The sequence below is a fragment of the Marmota marmota genome, unplaced genomic scaffold, assembly GCF_001458135.2.
Source record: "Marmota marmota marmota unplaced genomic scaffold, marMar, whole genome shotgun sequence".
In the NCBI taxonomy this organism is placed as follows: domain Eukaryota; kingdom Metazoa; phylum Chordata; class Mammalia; order Rodentia; family Sciuridae; genus Marmota; species Marmota marmota.
The window spans coordinates 21,374,569-21,380,568 of record NW_025999932.1 but is presented as its reverse complement, the minus strand read 5'-3'; the positions used below and the strand labels follow the sequence as shown (position 1 = coordinate 21,380,568).

Below are 6,000 nucleotides of genomic sequence, written 5' to 3'. Positions count from 1 at the left end.
AAATTTGGGTTGTATAAGAAAATCAAATTATGGAACTCTCTGACATATCTATTTCAGTAACGGTTATTATTGAGAAAATTGTTTTAGACTTTTGCCCCCACTCACTGCATTCATAATAAATTACTAAATATCTCATGAATGCCACTTATTTTTAATGGAATTTTTTCTTGCCCAAAATAGTTCTCTCTATAGATCTTTCTCTTCCACTGAAATTTTAATAGATTTTTTTAAAAAATCACCATAAAACTTCCTTGGTTTAATATCATTTATTTTTAATTTATTTTAAAAATTTCTTACATACATAACAATACCAGAATGCATTACATTCATAATTATCCATTCACAGCACAATTTTTCATAACTGTATAAAGTATGTTCACGCCAAATTATGCCGTTATACATGAGCTCTCTTATTATTATTATTTTTTGCATTACAATTCTTAATACACCTTTATACCACAATTTATCATATCTCTGTTTGTATATAAGGTATGTTGACACAAAATTCATATCTTTATACATGTATTTTGTATAATGATGAGAGTCTCCTTCCACCATCCATGCTGTTCTTTTTATGACCTCATGTATTTTAATATATTAGATTAACATTTTTTTTACTTTCCTTATAAATTCATTATTTTAATGGAGATATTCTTTACCCAATTTCTTTACTTGTTTGTTTACCCAATTTCTTTACTTGTTTGTAAATACTACCCGTATGTGTTTCTTTCTCCACTATTTCCATTTCATTGGTAAGAATCAACTCCATATGTTTCACTGATAAAATTTGTGAAACCAATCAATTTCCCCTACCCATGAAATATAAGATATAAGGTGGATTTCAGTGGTCTCTACACTGGATTGCTGTGGATATTCTTGGTGATACAGAATTTGCACATGTTGGATTTAGATGTTTATTCTGCTGAAACAGGGACTCAATGTGAATGATTTGACGCTATTTCTTCACTTTTTTTTTTCCCAAGGACTATAGATCTTGCTGATTTTTTTCTATTTTTATATATTCATTTTTTATTGGTTCATTATTATTATACATAATAGTAGGGATGGTTGCTAACACATTCATGTATGCACACAATTGAACAATATAATTTGGTTCATTTCATTCCTTAGTATGCACATATTATTTGCTGATGTTTCCAATCATATTTTGTATATTTGGTTATTTTCTTATTATTGAGAATTAAGACTTGTTAAAATTTTTTATTTGCTCTTTTTAGCTGTACGTGACAGGATAATGTATTTTGACATAATATCCACACATAAATGCATGGTTGTGTATTCATTTATGAGAAAAGAAAATTTATGTCCAATTAATTCTACTGTATTTCCTATTCCTATCCCCTTCCCTTCATTCCTTTTTGTCCAATCCAATTAACTTCTATTCTCCCAACCCTTATTTTTTGTAAATTGGCATCCACATATCAAAGAGAACATTCAGCCTTTGGGGAATGGCTTATTTCACTCAGGATAATATTCTCCAATTCCATCCATTTACCAGCAAATGCCATAGTTTCATTCTTCTTAATAGCTGAGTAATATTCCATTGTATATATATTCCACATTTTCTTTATCCATTCATCTGTTGTAAAGTACCCAAATTGCTTAAAAAGCTTGGATATTGTAAATTGAGCTGCTATAAACATTGATGTGGTGGTGTCACTGTAATATGTCAATTTTATGTGATTTGAGGTTATTTTTAAAAAATTTTGTCAAACAACTTACCTGGAGTAAGACAACCTATGCTAACTCGAATTGCAGAGTTGTAATTCAATCTTTGAATAAAAGGAGGGTATTTGCTAAACCACATTTAGTGTTAAAAAGTACCATTAAGTTCCTGAAAATGTGGAAGAGTAAAGGAAAGAAAATAAAACAGAAATATAAAAATATCATTCATAATCTTTGGTAAAGATGGATACCGTTTTGGTTTTCCAAAGAAACACTTTCTTCTACATTTTTGAAATATTTTACACTGTTAATCATTGCCTACTTTAATATCTTCTTTTGAAATAAAATCCATGAAAATTTTTTTATAATCTTTCACTAGAGAGAATAAATATCAAAACTTATAAACAATTTGGGAATAATCAGAATATGAATTATTGAGCATGTGTTGTTAAAATCTAAACTGTGTAAAATAAATTTGAAATGGGAATTTTCCAAGACCCTAGTAAGGCTCATAATGTTTTCACATTACATCTCTCTAGCACAATTTTCAAAGTATGTGATATTTAGAATATTTTGCATAGTTCATTACCACCACAAATTGTAGCAGATTTGAGCTTCATAAAACGTGGAACTATAATATATTTACAAAGAAATATTTGAGAAAAGTGTCATTTTTGCTAGTATTATAAATGATAGATACCTCTCATTTTTCTCAGGCACAGACTGAATTATGCTAGAAATTTTGAAAACTCTACTTCCTAACAATGTATCACTTGCAAAAAATAAAACCATTATGGGACATCTTACAGAATTAAAGATGATTAGATGATTCAGAATGAATGATTCATGGACTGGGTTGTCACAACATACTAACAACTATGTCACAACATACTAACACAACATACTAACTAGGTAAAGTCATATATATATAAAATTATATATTTATATATACACACACATATATATGATATATGCACACATACATACATATATGTACACGTATACCATATACATACAAATATTATATATGAGTATAGATTTTACATATTAGATATCTTCTCAATAAATATTGCCTCCTTTCCCTAATTATTCCAATATATTTCACACATATATGAATGGATGTTAAATGATGTTAACAACATCTCAGAGTTAAATTTCTAAAATAGATTTGGTATTTCACCACATGTGTGCCAAAAACCCATTTGTAGATTCTATTTACTTAACTCCACTACAGTCTGTCTTCCTTTTGTCACCAGATATACAACTCTTGTTATGGATTATTAAAGTAGTACTGCCCAGTAAATGTTAAAACTTCTGCCTTTTTCTCTTCTACTTTTTCCCCAGTAATTCTCAAATGATCGTGAAATACAAGGAGTCAAGTAGTAAAACTAATAATTAAAAAAATTTCATTTAATTTTACAGATAAAAAATATATCCATCATCTGATTTTGACATTACAGGTAACAAAAATATTGAAACAAATGAATATTTATAATCATAATCATCAGCCTTATCAGCACACAATGCACACTTATGCACATTACAGTACAGATAAGTAATATTGCCTGGGTTTCAGACTTAATGATCAGCCTTCCTTCTTCTTCATTCCAGATGTTCTAACATGATTGATTGGTGGCCATTCAGATAAGTCTTCCTTATGTTGTTTCATTTTGTTTACATTAAACAACAACAACAACAAAGTCTCTGGACGATCCTGTTGCATGTTTCCCTTCCAAAACAGCCCTTCTGAAAGAATGCCAAACTTGATTGATAAAATAAAACATTTTAAATATCACCAATAGTTTATAATAAGGAAAATCTTTCTTATACTTTTTGCCCAGTTCTCTAAATACACTCTGAAATCCCTTAATCACTAGCACTTTCATTCAATAAATCAAAGAGAGAAAGGTATTAAAATGGCTTTACACTCTCTTTTTACTCCTTTTAACCATTTCCTGAAATTTGTGTTGACTCACAGCAGATGTTTGAATGAGCTGTCACTACAAGACTGAGCCCATTTACAATTAAGATCTCATGTTATAAATCACATACTATGTATAATATAGTATTGTAGGTTGTATGACAGTTATTACTTAGAATAAATATCTTAGTATTTCAATATGTATATTTTATTTGCAGCAGTTTCAAAGGAATTAGTTTAGTTTGGTAGGTAGTATTTTTCCAGTTTGAAAATCTAGAAACACAAACCTAACCCCCACTGAACATTCTGGTAATGCATTTTGTTCCTGCAGGAAGCCCAGAGTAGGGGAGCCAAAGAGTAACCTGATCATTTAGCTCCCATGTTTGCTTATTTCGGACTATTTAACTTTCCATTAGCTCACTCAACCTCCTCAGAAGTTATCAGTAAGTTAAATGGAAATAGGGACTTATAACTGCTGGAATCAGTTTATATGTTCCTGTTTGAGTACTTAAGAGCTTTGTTAGGGAAATATGAACTGAAATGGACTCTTCAGGGATCCCTTGACAGTTGGATAAAGGGTCTTTCATTAAATTAAACAGAACCAGAACAATCAGTTTGGAAGCTTAAATTCTTGAGGGGATGGAGTTGTTTAAAATTAAATGACCTCATCAAAGAATTAAAAATGTATTTGGCATATTTAAAAAAGTAATAACCTTGTGAATATTTTGCTTAAAATATTTGCAAGTATTAATTGTTGAATTCCTCAACTGAAAAATGTTATGTTACTTTTCTGTGCTACTTTTTAAAAATGCTTCAAAATGGAATTTCTGCTATGATTTAAGAAGAATAGAAAGAAGTCCACAAATAATGGACATATCAATTAGGAAATTAAAATTAATTTAGTACATGTGGAAGGTAAGTAAAAGTACCTGTAAAGGATTTTGTGATCATGCACAAAGTTATGTTTTCACATAATAATTGGAAGAATGACAACACAATGTGCTCACACTCAGGCTATTATCTACCCAGTCAGCCCTACTTAATACCAGTGGGAGTATTATCCTGAACTTTAAGTATGGTAAATGTCAACCCTTTATGAAGTCTTATGCGTCAAGTGTATATTAAATTCATCAAAAACCATGAACTGTATATAGGTAGAAATGACTAGCAAATGTTGTTTCATGATGCTTGTGCTCATTTGATATAATTTGCTATGTGCTAAACTATTAATTAGTTGAAATGTATTTTATCCTTATATTTCTAGATTGACATTATCTAGCAGAAAGCAATGATATCATGTGATTCTGACAGTGGCAATGAAAGTAAAGTTGGATATTGATAGGCTGTGCCACAATAAAAGGGGGAAAATAGGGGTTTTCCATTTCTATTGTAATTTCCATTTCTCTACAGCTGTCACTCCACAGGCTACCCCATATCCTTGGACACTATTAAGCATTAATGAATTTTGCCCTCTTCCTCCACTTTGTAAAGTGCTATCCTAAAGTTCTTGTTTCTATCCTCCTCATGTGTTAGGTTCTATGGTATATTTAAAATACACCTCCCTAACACTCTATGCAAGTGACCATAGAGTGGGAATTTGGTATATAGTGTGTTAACAAGAGTTGTGTATATATATTTTTCTATAATTAAATCATTTCATTGATGTTTTCACATTTTACTTCATATATTCAGCAAAGTGAGTTTGCTTCCATAGTAAACAGTTTTGAAATAATGTGATGAGGACGGAAAGAAGAAAGGAAAGAAAAAGACATATTTCCGAGTCAATTTAGAGATGATGTTTTGACATTCAGAGACCATCTCCTCTTCTCTAAGATAGTAAAGAGAGCTTTTATTTCATTTTTAAATTCATACTGAACTCAGCATCTCATGGATACTGGCATGCTGTGAGAAGCAAACGAGAAAATAAATTAGAGCAATCCTATTAAAGGTAAACTCTGATCATGCTTGTCAAGATAATGGCATGAGTTTTATGCTAGACCTATTCACATTTCAGAGTAAAAGACACTGCACATGTTTTCCAGCTGTTTGAATCTGGCTCAGAAGAATTAGTGTGGAAAATCTTCTACTAGTGAGAGTTCACAGTTGAAACAACTCTATCTGGTCTTGGCAAAAAGTGATCCCAGTTTAGAATGTTAAATATGTGTTTGTGGGTAAGTAACTAATTAAAGGCTTGGTGTCTTGGAGGGAGTATATAGAGTAACATCATGCCCAGAAGAATTCAATTAATGAAATACAAGCTCTAAACTGCATAGCAGCTTCAGGCTATCTATCACAAAAGTTCATTTGCTCCTGGAATCAGTGAGACTCAAAATGAACCCACTATCACAGAACCAAATGATAGTTTCTGTTGCAGAAGGCCAGTAAATAATGGT

The 6,000-nt window shown here is 30.8% G+C and overlaps 1 long non-coding RNA gene across 8 annotated transcripts in view; it reads right to left on the bottom strand.

The window, feature by feature from the left end:
* Nucleotides 1-527: 527 nt before the first annotated feature.
* The window catches only part of LOC125616089, a 307,484-nt gene continuing 302,011 nt past the window's right edge, over nucleotides 528-6,000 (bottom strand). For 4 of the 8 annotated variants that reach the window (XR_007346703.1, XR_007346705.1, XR_007346708.1 and 1 more), the window contains one exon: nucleotides 529-3,432. This is a non-coding gene — a long non-coding RNA (uncharacterized LOC125616089). Of the gene's footprint in view, nucleotides 3,433-6,000 lie in introns of all 8 variants that reach the window. The other 4 variants (XR_007346710.1, XR_007346713.1, XR_007346711.1 and 1 more) reach the window with 2 other exon arrangements.